At 36.9% G+C, this 14,728-nt stretch overlaps 1 protein-coding gene across 1 annotated transcript in view; it reads left to right on the top strand.

Annotated features, from left to right (window-relative positions):
• LOC134653935 (NPC intracellular cholesterol transporter 1) overlaps window positions 1-14,728 on the top strand; it is an 80,527-nt gene that overhangs the window by 22,752 nt on the left and 43,047 nt on the right. The window lies entirely within an intron of this gene.

The raw sequence follows: 14,728 nt of genomic DNA, 5'->3' as shown, positions 1-14,728 counted from the left end.
AATGAAGTTAATGATGCAGTTTCCACTTTCTACAACTTACTTAATCAAAATATCGCTTCTTCTGTGCCATTTAAAATACATAAAATACCTAAGGCCCGATATCCAGTATGGTTCACACCAGAAACTATTAAGTTAAATAAAATAAAAAATCAATACCATAAGCGGTATAAATTGAGTAACGATCAATTAGATTATGGCTTTTTTACGTACTATAGACGTCAAGCAAAAATACATTCAGAACGAGACTTTGAAATATACAATAGACGCATACAATTAAACATTAAACGAGACGTTACGTCATTTTGGTCTTACGTGAAACAACATAGAAAAAACAATGAACAAGCCATATTTGGAGACATGACTTCAGATCAAGTAGCAAAAGAGTTTTCGAATTATTTCAGTAGTGTATTCCTACCTGATCTTCCTGCATTAGATGTTCAGACAGCCATTCAACACTGGGATACCTCCCATCAACTCATATCAATAGACCACATTGACGACAATGATATACGTCTAGCCATAAAACGACTAGCTCCTAAGAATACTCAGGGCCCAGACTTTATACCACAATATGTAGTGCGCGATTGTTGCGAAGCTTTTATAAAGCCTTTGGCATATATTTTTAATCTGTCCATCAAAACCAATACTTATCCCTTGCTCTGGAAAATATCAAAAGTCCTTCCAATTCACAAAAATGGCTCTAAATCTGATTTCGATAACTACAGACCGGTAGCAGTCCTTTCTGTGTTCGGCAAAGTGTTTGAAACTGTTCTATACAAAAAAATATATCAGCAGTTACGGAGGTGGTTTACTGACTCACAACATGGATTTTTACAAAATAGATCAACCACATCCAATCTTCTTAACCTTGTAACATACACTACCCATCAGTTAGACGAAAAAAAGCAAGTGGATGTAATATATTTAGACTTCCGAAAGGCCTTTGATAGGATAGACTGTGATGTTTTATTGCAGAAAATGGCCAGGTCTGGGTTTACTGAGCCATTATTAACATTCTTTGCCAATTATCTATCTGGACGCGAGCAATATGTTATGTACAATACAGCTAAATCAGAAACGTACTCCGTCACTTCAGGCATTGGTCAAGGTAGCAGTCTTGGACCTTTACTATTTTTAATAACAATAAACGACCTTCCAGAATATATAAAACATTCGATGATATTAATGTTTGCTGATGATGTCAAGCTCGCTATGTCCATACAAAATCCATCTGATGTAAGTAAGCTTCAAACGGATATTGATAACGTATATCGATGGGGTGCTATTAATAGTTTACACCTTAACTCAAGTAAATGTGCAGTAATGACATATTCAAGAACCTCTCAGACCATTGCTAGATCCTACACATTAAACGGCCAAATCCTACAAAAGGTAAACTCTATTCGTGACCTGGGTACATGCTTTGACGCTGAAATAACTTTTAATAAAAATTTAGTGCAAATTTGTAAAAAATCGCGAAAAGCTCTTGGTTTCGTAGTACGTCAATCCAAATACTTTCATAACCACCACGTCATTACTCTATTATATAATGCATTTGTACGTAGCCTGTTGGAAAGTAACTATATTGTCTGGTGCCCACACGAAAAGAAATACGTACTTCTGATTGAAAAGGTTCAGAAATCATTCGTAAGATACTTGTACTGGAAACAGTATGGGTACTATCCCTATATGTATCCTACGCAGTTTGTGTTAGGAATGGTCGGTCATCAAAGTCTTGAGGTACGGAGACAACTTGCAGTCATAAAATACTTCCTTAGATTAATACGTGGATCAATCACAAATCCGTGGTTACTGCAATATGTCACTTTTAAAGTACCTACGCCATTTGTGAGAACTACTCTTCGACCTCGCCCCACACTTCTTTTTATAATTCCCAACACCAACACAGTAACTTTAATCACTAGCCCTCTGTATGTAGCACTGAACCACATAAATAATATTCTTCTCTTCGACCCCCAGACAGACATATTCTCACAGAAGGAACCGAGACTCCTAGCCACTGCAACTCGGTATTTGGAGTCAATCTCCACACCCACGACTATACCCTCATAATTTTGTATTAAATTTATTAGTCATGTATATTATAGTATAGTACTAAGTAATTAAATAATTTGTTATGTTTAATAACTTACATGTCTGGTTTAACTGTAAATGTAAGTTAGTCAATAAATAAATAAACAATAAACAATAAACAATTAAGCATAACATGACATACTAATTTGACAGGCTTGGCATATAACTTCAACCATGTGATGTCGATGGAAACTGTGATGTTAACGCGTATTAAATATATATTATACTAGCGACCCGCCAACAGGTTAACAAATTATAGGTACATAAACCTTCCTCTTGAATCACTCTATCTAGGTATTAAAATAAACCGCATCAACATCCGTTGCGTAGTTTTAAAGATCTAAGCACACATAGGGACAGACAGACAGCGGGAAGCGACAATAACACGATATATAATCATGCGTTATGTAAAACCATTGTGACGAATTTATTTTGGATAAAACCTACTGATTAGTCAGTTGTAAATAAGGATAAGGATGTAATCAAATAACGTCTATACCAGTATGATGCCAGTAAATTTATGCCTTTACATTTCACATTTATGCAGATTAATCTGATGGCAAGAACTTACGTTTATTTATTATTACTAATTAGTAATAAGTTAGGACAACGCCTCCGTGATAAAAAACAACAAAATGAAAATCTGTTTCACAATAATCAAATGCATGTTTTCAGAAAATCAGGCATATTCGAATTCCACCCTTCAAGGTCCTGGCATAGATCCAAGCTGGAATAAGCATTGTGTTTTCCACCAAGGGTAACCAAGTGAACTGGGTCACCCGTACTTAGTGGCTATATTTAGCACGTGCTCGTGACGTCACAGAGTCCTAGTTTAGACTGCATTGAACTAGGCCTTGTTTCATTATTGGAGCGTTGTGAGGTTGGAGCGATTATACGGGGTGTCGTGTTGATATGGATAGATGAAGGCTAATGTAAGACGATTTTAAAAGCTACCAATTTGACCCAATATGATTAGCTAATTAGAATGGTTTCGGAGATCGAAGAAGATGATCATAGGAACTTTGTAATAAAACATGCCAACGTCATCAATTCATCATTCATGCATTTTGAATGGACCTGCAAATAAGATGTTTGGTAATTTCTGACGAAAATTTACTGATGAAGATGAGACTCAGTGCACGAAGGGCAGCCGCCGCTCACTCGAGCCTGAGGAAGGACCCCTGAAGGGCCCGGTACATGTCGCCAATAGCGGCTAAAAATTCAAGTGAGTGAGACCGTTGTCGCCTAAATAGTTATGAAGATGATTTTAACGGCGGTCTTCCGTGTCTTGTTATCGAAATTATGGTGTTGTGCTTGTGATTCCCTTTCCTCGACATGTCAAAGCCACAAAGAAGTAACTACTATAATACTTGCTCAAATTCATTACGAAGAACTATGATATATCAATATCGACATTCATACAATATAAGCATTGACTATTCCGCTTGACACAAAGTAAAGATTCATTCAATTACCAAAATCACAACCTTATCACCCCATTAAACAACAATGTATACTTCAACTAAAGTTATCGCGTCAAAAATAAGCCGTTTAAACAGTCATCAACTCGTCAATGTTATTTAAACTTAGGACATAACGTTCCTATCTGAACGAGCTCTCAAAGGTCAAATATACGGACAAGCTGTAACCAGGAGGCCGGAGGCTATCACAAACGATCGGCCGGCTTTTAGGATATACGGGGCATTCCATTAAGAGACCCACTGATTAACAGTCCGCCGGACGGTATCGGCCTGTCAGTTAGAACAAAAAGTTGACAGTTCCGAACAACTGGCAGGCCGATACCGTCCGGCGGACTGTTAATCAGTGGGCCCCTTTACAGCTGTTGCTATGCGATAAACTAGCTGGACGTTTGCGCAGCAAATTCTTTTGTTCTTTTATGCTCAGAAGGCAGAGGCATTGACAAGACAACCCTAGATCACCTAGAGTCTATGACGATCTTTAAAGATCGAAATTTCGTGTAAGTCGATCGAAATCTCTGCTTTGTTTATGTTAATATAATAAATAAATTGCAAGAGCAATAGAGAGAGCAAATAGAAGATTTTAAAATGTTGATAACGGCCTTTATGATGGATACGCAAACGTCGCAAACTACACATAGTTTGTCAAAGGACTGTCTCATTTCAAACATAGACAGACAGAATCATACTATCTTTGTCTTACACTAGTACTAGCACCCAAAAGAAAACGATGAGTATAGTTTTTTGGTTCTTATTTACTGACAAATTGATTTGACCAACTATATAAATTCCTAAAACGCTCGAAAACGCGGTGTGCATAGGCCCTAACAGATTTCTCCTGTCCGCCTTGATTCCCTTACCTGAATACTGGGCATATATATTAATTACCAATATTACCATACTACAATTATACACTATTATACTGAATACCGACTCTTTAATTGCTGTTAACTAACGATTAAGTGTAACTAACAGAACTAACTCCACATTTTATGCACAAGTCGACATCAGGTTTGGTTATTTATATCTCGGTGCGAATTTTCAGTGCAGTTATAAATCTAGTATCTATATAGTGATAAAGTTTCAAGAGATTTAAGTATATAAGGTAGTTCTAGCCTATATTATTTAGGACTTTAGCTCGCTGCCTTCCAGAATTGCTTAGAATCTGTTCTATTTAATTTATATATTCGAACCTTATATACCTTTACCTTCCTAACTCCACGTTCGAGAGATTTCAATTTCAAACCGCGGGAAATAAACCTATAATCCTCATCACCTTTGTTACATTCAAGTTCATCGCCCTCTGAACATGAACGTCTGGCAAATCGTCTAACAAATTAAGAATGCTCGAACCGAATATATAATGCGGCAGGTGTTACTCCATTTATAGATTATTCAAAGCATAACTGGGGGTTTTTCAAGAGTAATAAGTACCTACTAGTTTTTGTAGTCACCCCTGTTACAAAACATAGATTGGCTACAATGGCTACGGTGACCACTTATTACCATTAGGCAGGCTATACGGTGGTTTGCGACCGATGTAGCCCTACAAAAAATTATGAGGAATTTGTGAAATCCGGCTGTTTTGGTGTAATTTTTGTCAAACATTACGAAATATGGTGTCATACCATAAAATATTCATTTTCTTAATAAACAAAGACATTAAAAAACCAATTGAAGTTCCATCACTGACTCAGAGTCTTTGTGGTTCTGATAAATATTCATAATGTCACGCATGGTTCAGTTAAAACTCATTCAAAAAATTCAAAAAATAACTATACTTATATAAGATTAAAAAAAACTCGATTAGAATAAAGGTCTTCAGTAACACACTGGGTCCTACCGGAAATTTCCACAAAATTGCCTAGCTTAAACATATTACTCGTACCTAGGAGAAACATGTCCAATATTAGGAATTATATACATTGTATATGTATTGTATAGATCAGTAGGCCTAGCACATGATAGTTACTTACATTGCGGACTATTGAGGCATCCAATTCAGCCGCCCGGTCAAATACCGCAATGTAATGAAACTCGCATCGTCTAAAACGGCCCTCATTTAGACGGTGTGAGAACTCGCATGTTATGATTACGGGTTATTTATCGGATCATTTACATTACGGGTTTTGATCGGTCGGTTGAATTGGACGTAACCAACAGTCCGCAATGTAACTAAAATCGCATGCGAGTTCGCGCGCCGCGCCGTCTAAATGAGCCCTAGCCAGGCAATGTTCGGCGTGGTAGACAAAGTCCAGGAGTGTCAGCATGGTTCCATTTTTATCGCCTGTGACTATGCTTGTCACTTTCGCACTTACATACTTGTTAGAAGTAGAACGTGATAACTGATAAAAATGCGACTGTGCTACGGTGGCAGGAAGTTAAGAGTCGGTAAAACGCTCCTACACCATATTTTTCATTTTACCTATGTCAGTATTTAGCACAGGTTCGCTGGACCATGACCTAACATGTCACAAGTCACGTCCTGATGTATTTAGTATATGGTGATGTTGAATTCGCCACACAAATGCCCCGGCGGTCTGCCAACATCAAAACATCCAAGCCAAACTGAACCATAACGCCATTCTATCAAAGCTGGAATTTGATGAACGTGCTAATTTTAATATTCACCCATCTTGTTTACAAGTACGGGTACTATGCTTCTGTTTCTACGTAGTTTGGAGCTCTCTCTCTCTCTCTCTCTCTCTCTCTCTACCTACGTAGTTATGGAGCTCAGGCTTTCATATTACGTGCAATTAAAGGCATAAAAGATACGGGGTTAAGTGAAGGTTGGGGAAAAAGGTCAGCGGATTTTGTTTACAAATAAACTGGTTATTTCCTACTGCAAACTGAAGCTACTGAGAGGTTTTAGGTATATACAGTCGCCATCAGATGTATCGGAGCGGCCGAGGTGCTCAAAATATCTGAACACGCACTCTAACAGCTTGACAATTGTACAATCGAGTTGTTATACTTAATCGTTAAGCTGGATTAAATAGTAAAACAAAGTCATTAAAATGAAATATTTTTATATAATGAAGTATAGAAATTTCAAACTGGTCCCCAACTTAGCATGGTGCTGATAAATTTATGGAAATAATTTATTCGTAATAGCACAAACATCGAAGAGAAAATTATACAAAACAGAAAAAGCATAGGAAAGAGAAAGTGCCACGAAATTGTCTGAATCTGAGCTTGATGCTGGCGACTTACAACGCTGATCTTCCGATGATTTTTATTGAGACCGTCAGAAGTAAATATTCTTATATTTTGCCCTATGGCAACAGTACATTACGCTTAATTAAAACTGTACATTAACAATAGATTCTTCTACTTTTTCGATTATTTCTCTGTTTTCCGCTACCCAAAGGTTGTCTGGAAGAGATCGCTCTTTAGCGATAAGACCGCCTGCTGTCTGCCTCTACATTTAATCAATTGTTCTCTTCAATTCCCCAATAAGTACTATTAAATTGCTTCAACCTCACATCACATGCCAACACTGCCACGCCGCCTCAAGTTCCGACCTCACGCTAATTGTCTAAACGGTTTGCGAATCGCCGTGATACTGACCATTTAATACACTCGACTAACCATTCCTGCACCTTACGTGCTTGTAATAAGGGTTAGCATTAATCATTTGGTGGTACTGACCAATAGCACACTCAATTGATCATTTATGAACCGTATTGCGACGAGATAAGCCCTACATTGGGCAGGTATGTTTGTAAATAAATCTGCTCTTTACTCGACCTTCGTTGTTAGGATCTTTAACATCAATTATTATGGTTACGTCGGCCGAATAGAATGCTGTTTATAACAGTTTTGCCATGTTGTTGGAGTTTTCGCACTATGGTGAAAATAGATTCCATAGTCCAAACGTACTGACAAAAAGATTAAAGTTTCAAGTACGTAATTAATCAATGAAGGGCTTTGATTACTTGACTATTTACTGGGTTGGTATTATGGAAACTGTATTTGTGACTTTGTCAGAGAAAATAAGTGCGGCACCTTACTCTTTGCTCAAGCTTGTACGGTGGACAGACGGTACCTTTTCCCTCCGAAAGGCACATTTAATCCTATGGCTTAGATACGTCAGCACGGTCGCTCTTGTCTACGTGACAACATGACAATGACAATACCCGTCTCTTTCAATCGCGCGCGGTATTAAAAAGTGACGCGATAACGTTATCCGTCATACGCCTGCAGAGCTTATTTGATTTGGATAAAACGTGCCAAGATCCGATATCCGTGTGTACCTATTTTAAGCAAAACAAACATTCTGAGAATTTAGTAGTTTTGTTCAGTAAGTTCTAATGGCTATTTATGTGCGAAGTGCGTTGTGGGGAACTTGAAGTTATGAGGTCGTTCTAGGTGGCGATAACTACGAACTAGAATAACTATCGAAGTCTTACTAGAGCTCAAAAAAACCGGACAAGTGCGAATTGGACTCGCGCACGAAGGGTTCCGTACCCTTACGCAAAAAGCGGCAAAAAAATCACGTTTGTTGTATGGGACTTAAATATTTATTATATTTTGTTATTAGTATTTTTTGTTATATATTATATTGCGGCATCATCAGAAATATAGTTTGTAGCTTTCTAATAGACCCCGAAGGCTAATCCTATTGTCTATTGTTAAGAAAAACCGCTCGTGCCACGTGCCACAACCACCTGCATAAAAAATCGGTACTTCGGTTACTGAGTGCCGGCGAGTCGAACGCTACAGAACCAGTCTAAAATGTGTCATCGAGATGCGTAACAAAGGCGCGTTATCGGAGAGCGCACCTACACTGGTTTTTTGAGCGTTGGACTAGCCCGCGCTCAGGTGCCAAATAGAATAATTAGGACCCTTTTTTGCAGGTAAGTAGCACGTGCGGTTTTACTGAACAATAGACAATAGGATTAGCCTTCGGGGTCTATTAGAAAGCTACAAACTATACATCATCTGTGAAAATTTCAACTGTCTAGCTATCACGCACGGTTCATGAGATATAGCCTGGTGACAGACAGACAGACAGACGGACGGACAGACAGACGTAGACGGACGGACAGAGGAGTCTGAAGGGGCCCACTGATTAACAGTCCGCCGGACGATATCGGCCTGTCAGTTAGAACAAAAAATTGACAGTTCCGAACAACTGACAGGCCGATATCTGCCGGCGGACTGGTAATCAGTGGGCCCCTTTAGTAATAGGTATTATTTTTACCCTTTGGGTACGGATACGGAACCCTAAAAATGACGCATCTGTACTGCGCGCAGCTTGACAACATCAAATATTATAATGACACTAATGACACTCAGCAAACAAGTATTAAAATTTTGTAAATCAGATAACGATATTATTTATATGTTTTTCTACTCCAGCACTTAAATGTGTCAATTAAATGACTGACAGTGATATCTAAAGCAATGTCATTTGAATGATTTGTCTATAGGCTCATAAGATGACTGCTAGCAGCAGTCATCTTATGAGTATAATACAACTGCTTTATTTTTTTTAAAGATACAAGTTCCGATCATCTTGATTGAAAGAGGTATGTTTTCATTTACAATAATAACTCTTTTTTTTTTTAAATAATAACTCAATTTTTTTTAAATAATAACTTTTTTTTAATAATAACTCTTTTTTTTTAATAATAACTCTTTTTTTTTAATAATAACTCTTTTTTTTTAATAATAACTCTTTTTTTTTAATTTTTTTTTTTTTTTTTTTTTTTTTTTTTTTTTTTTTTTTTTTTTTTTTTTGCTGCAGCTGTCATAGAAAAAGTAATGTATGCCACAGCTCATAATTGGTTCTTAAAATTCTCGGGTCTTTTTTTACAAAACTCGACTACGTCTCGTTTTGTAACTTCGACCCTTGAATTTTAAGAACCCTTATTATATCACTGTTGCATAAACTACTAAAAATGGACGAATCGTTTCTCCGGTGCCCGTGACATAATAATATGTCGTCTGGTTTCAATGTTGTCTCTGGTCACGGTTTACCTGTTGTGTGTGAGGTTCATTGGCAAACTAGACGAGACGTCAGGACTTTTATGGTTAATCAAATGCATAGCGAAATATACTAAGACAAGAGTGCTCACTCCATACATCAGTTTTGGTACCAAAAAAACTATTAATTTCAGCGTCTACGTCTAGCATCGAGTAGCGGAACTATTAGTACTACTTGACAATAGATGTAGAAGTACTGATAGTTCCGCTACTTGATGCTAGATGTAGACACTGAAATTAATAGTCTTTTTGGTACCAAAACTGATGTATGGAGTGAGCAATCTATGTATTTTTTTCTCTATGTCAAATGCCATGATTAATTAATTGTAGGTATGTCCATAGTGCATATTTCGATGACATTTCTCCTTTGGCTCTTCTTTCATTTCATGTTATTCCCAGAATGTCATTTTAACACATTCATTGTCACCAAGCCAATCAAGACACCCGCGCCAGGCCACAAACAATTCTTCATATAAAGCTGTAGGACCATGATCCCGACTATCGGGTCGTCCGGCCTGGGAACGAAATCATAAAATACCCGATAGTCGGATTTTCGGCACCGAATGTGTTAAAATGAGAGCGTAACTTTCGATTGTATGACGGCGGCTTGGTTTGTGCGATTCGTGTGACTCTAGTGTTGTTGTTGTCAGCAATGTTATCAAGTTATCAGACATACAGCCTTAATAAGTGCAAAGAAAAATTAAGCAGTTGGTGTATGACATATTATTATATTTTAGTCTCATTAGTACCTCTTATTTCTCACAAGTACTTGTTAATGTTATTTTAGCATCTAAAAACAAAACAAAATAATTAAGCTTAGTCTTGGGTGAGACTTGAACTCACGGCCTCTCTGGATCAAGAGTTCAAGGAGTTGGTGTTGGAGGAGTTGGGAGTTCAAGTCTCACCCAGGACAGTAATTTTTCCACTTTTAATTTTATGCTAAGCTTAATAGCATCGTTCGCAGACGTTTCTGCTTGACAAAAATTAAAACAAAATACATATCTAATTTAGATCATTAGTATCTTTACCCATCGTTTGTCACGTGCTATTTACAATAAGTGTTTACATTAGTTACACCCGAGTGATTGCAAATCAGGAAGTCCAAAGAACTTGATCACAGCATCATAGTATCATGATTATCATATCTACGCACCGCCCTTGATACATCCGTAATTCTACTAAATACTAGTGAATCATATGTAACAGTATTTTATACTTTGCAGAGGCCGGAAATTTTCCAGAAAGCCGGCGTTTATTTTTTACCGAAAAAAAAAACTCAATTTATAGATTTGTCCTTAAGGTTCCGTCACACAGGCGTATTTTCCGGGCGGGGCGTGAGCGTTTTATATGCCCACGCCTCGCCCGGAAAATGCGCCTGTGTGACGGAATCTTTATGTCTGAGGTTTCCAATTGTTATGTCACACTTTGTATACTTGCTCTAGCTCCTAAGGGATTCGCTGAGTCGTAACGGATAACTTACTTCTTATATAATTGTTTAGAAACTATAATTACCTACACAAGCCGAAAGGATTATAGGACGTATGTGCATATTATATAAGACTTAATATGGGTTGTAAGTTTTTTAATGCCATTTCATACCTTACATAGTATTTTGAGCAAGGATTCCTTAACGGATGACTATTAACGTAACAACACAAGCGGTTAGTTAAGTCATGTTAAGTGCATAATTATGTGTTTATACCTTTGTACGAACTACGTAAATAAATAGTGATGTCATTGTCTTTGAGCGTATGGAAAAAGTATCACTTACTGTGTCATGAGATCACTTATGTACTTAAGTAATATATGTTTTATTTATACATATTTATTATACATATAATGAGTAAAAACCCTGACATCAATAATTCAGGTTTTGAATATTCATAAACAAACATTTATACGTCGTATGTTTAAGATTCTTATACATTTTTCTATCTCTAATTCATCTGTACAAGTGGCTGGTGAAAGTAGCTGCATTCATCCATTCTCTGATACCACCAATGGTCAGCCGATACCAGAGTAAGTTGCATTTGGTCATAAGTGTTTCTTAAATCAATGATTTCTTTATTATTTCTGAGAACTACATTAAAGCAGTCTTCACATTGGACGCGAATACGCACACCATAGTGTTTTCATGCGATTATTCCGTAAATATATCAGACATATAAATAACTTTAAATTGACATCAAACGTACTATAATCCGTGCCGCTTCTTTCCACCATCGCGCTACGCGACAACATTTCCATCTTCACCAATTAGATGGTTGGGTACTCGTAACCGAATTTCCTTTTCAGTGTCCACTTTTCTTCCATGCCTTAGAATTAACCAGGATTAACGACCATTCATGACATCATATGATAAGTACATCTGAGTGGCATAGAAGGTTGATTTAGTATACAACAGAAGAGGGTTTCCTTATTACCTCGTAGAATATCTTTGCCTCTAGACACATGATAGCCTTGGCCTCTAGCTCTACAGGTTACTGGTATAGATATTACATTAGCCATGCATAGCTAATCTATTTAAACGTATAGGTACAGGTGCAGTCAGCAACAGAAGTTGCTAAGCGGGCGAGGTGTTCAAAATTATCTTGACACGCTCTTATTCTTTTTTCTACTCCAGCACTTAAATGTGTCAATTAAATGACTGACAGTGATATCTAAAGCAATGTCATTTGAATGATTTGTCTATAGGCTCATAAGATGACTGCTAGCAGTCATCTTATGAGTATAATACAACTGCTTTATTTTTTTTAAAGATACAAGTTCCGATCATCTTGATTGAAAGAGGTATGTTTTCATTTACAATAATAACTCTTTTTTTTTTAAATAATAACTCAATTTTTTTTAAATAATAACTCTTTTTTTTTAATAATAACTCTTTTTTTTTGCTGCAGCTGTCATAGAAAAAGTAATGTATGCAACAGCTCATAATTGGTTCTTAAAATTCTCGGGTCTTTTTTTACAAAACTCGACTACGTCTCGTTTTGTAACTTCGACCCTTGAATTTTAAGAACCCTTATTATATCACTGTTGCATAAACTACTATTAACAATAAAGTCGCGTCAAGATCATTCTGAACACCTGGCGCGCATAGCAACTTCTGCTGCTGACTGTACACAGCATTTGCATTTATACGACTTCGCATATCGTTCAAATGTATCATCGTCGTCGTTGACTGTCGATTATAAACCATATTGCAGAGACGTAAGGTCCATTAATGGGCAGTTAAAACTACTGATGTGCCGGTAATGTTCCAAAATTCCCAAATTTCCACTTGAAAAATTTCGGACATTTCTCATATTTTGTTGGCTGTGAATATACAAATATTGATATTGATATTTATTGAAATATTTTTTAATGTTTTAATTAAATATAAAGCAGGCTTAGGCTTGAGCTAGTCTTAAGTTGTTATTGTCGTTTGTATGTATTTTTATTTTTGTACTGACTTTTATTGTATAAACTTATGACTCTAGTGAGTACATAAATAAAATATTTTAATATAAAACATGTAACCGACCAAAATTTCAGGTTAAATTATTGTTAGGTATTTTATGTTATGAATTTAATGATACAGTCGATTATGATTTGTACCATTATGATATGATCTCTTTCAAATATCATTCAAAACAAACGATTAGTGATCAGAGGCCTTGGTGGAGTTGATAAAGCTTAATTTTATTTTCCCCTGAAATGTTCCAAAAAATTACACTGTGACTGGCGACTTTATATCAATATCATTTGATATTTGCCAGTTGCTTTTCGGTGAAGGAAAAAATCGTGAGGATCCCAAAAAGGCCTAGTTTACCCTCTGGATTGAAAGGTGAGATGGCAGTCGCTTTCGTAAAGACTAGTGCCTACGCCAATTCTTGGGATTAGTTGTCATTGCCAAGCTGACCCCAGGCTCCCATGAGCCGTGGCAAAAGCCGGGATAACGCAAGGAGAGGATAAACAATAAAGGATCCATATTTCGTATTTCTAGAAAAAGCGACTCTGCTCCAACCGAATTTAAATTAAATTAAAATTAAATTAAATGTATTCAAGACCAACAGAGGATCAATTTCGTTAGTGACACATTTTAATCTTACAACTAATGTTAGTAGGCACCAGGGATGTTGCGAACATCCGCATCCGCATCCGCAACCGCGGAACTTCCGCATTATTTTCAACATCCGCATCTGCATCCGCATCCGCATAAAATCGATGCGGAGCTTATGCGGATGCGGATGTCGAACAAGTCGGTACAGGAACGTCTTAGCGGCGGCGTAAGTGCTAGGTAATTTCGTCATTACCTATAACGAAATCGTCTATATCCAGAAAAGTCGGCGAAGTTACTGTTTATTAAATATAACGCACCTATATTCTTGCTCAAATACTAAACGTTTCGTTTTTTTTAATAAAAAAAAATACTAAAAATGTAATATTTGACGTTTTCTAAGTACCCACAAGTACCTAATCTTGACATCCGCATCCGCATCCGCATCCGCGGATGTGAGCCTTTAAATATCCGCATCCGCATCCGCATCCGCGGATGTCAAAAAATCTGCATCCGCAACATCCCTGGTAGGCACACACACACTTACACTTTACATTTATTTCTTGTGCAATCATTAGTTATCTATTCGTATGAGCAAGCTAGCATACGCAATACATATATACCTATTAGTTAAGTTGCTCTAAAACTGTAGACGTGAGTCAGTAACCGCTTTGTCTTTATTTATTAAGATAATGTTAAATGAGACGGACAACCAAGTTAAGCATGAATAGGTCTCGGGGTTAACAATGACTCATCGTAGACCATGAATATTTACGAGTATATATATAGGTAATATATACCGAGTTATGTAGTACCTTCATATTAGATCTGACACAGGGTCAATCCAAAACCAATTGCTTTTAGTATGGTTGAAATACCTAGTCAATAAGTAAACATTTATTAAACCTGATCGAAATATAAATAAAACAGATCAAAAGTTATTTATCGAAACTATGAAATATCCGGTAGGAGGTAGGAGATAACCTCATATGTAAAACAAAAACGTACTTGTTTGTTATTGTAGACGAACAGACGAGGCAAAACATTGTGATATGAGTGATAACATAACGTGGTTTAGGCTACCGGTCGGACAACAAAGTGAATGAAAGTAGTAAGTTGCTGACACAGT

This window comes from Cydia amplana, chromosome 14 (genome assembly GCF_948474715.1).
Source record: "Cydia amplana chromosome 14, ilCydAmpl1.1, whole genome shotgun sequence".
In the NCBI taxonomy this organism is placed as follows: Eukaryota; Metazoa; Arthropoda; class Insecta; order Lepidoptera; family Tortricidae; genus Cydia; species Cydia amplana.
The sequence above is the reverse complement of the archived record's forward strand: the minus strand, read 5'-3'. Positions and strand labels throughout refer to the sequence as shown.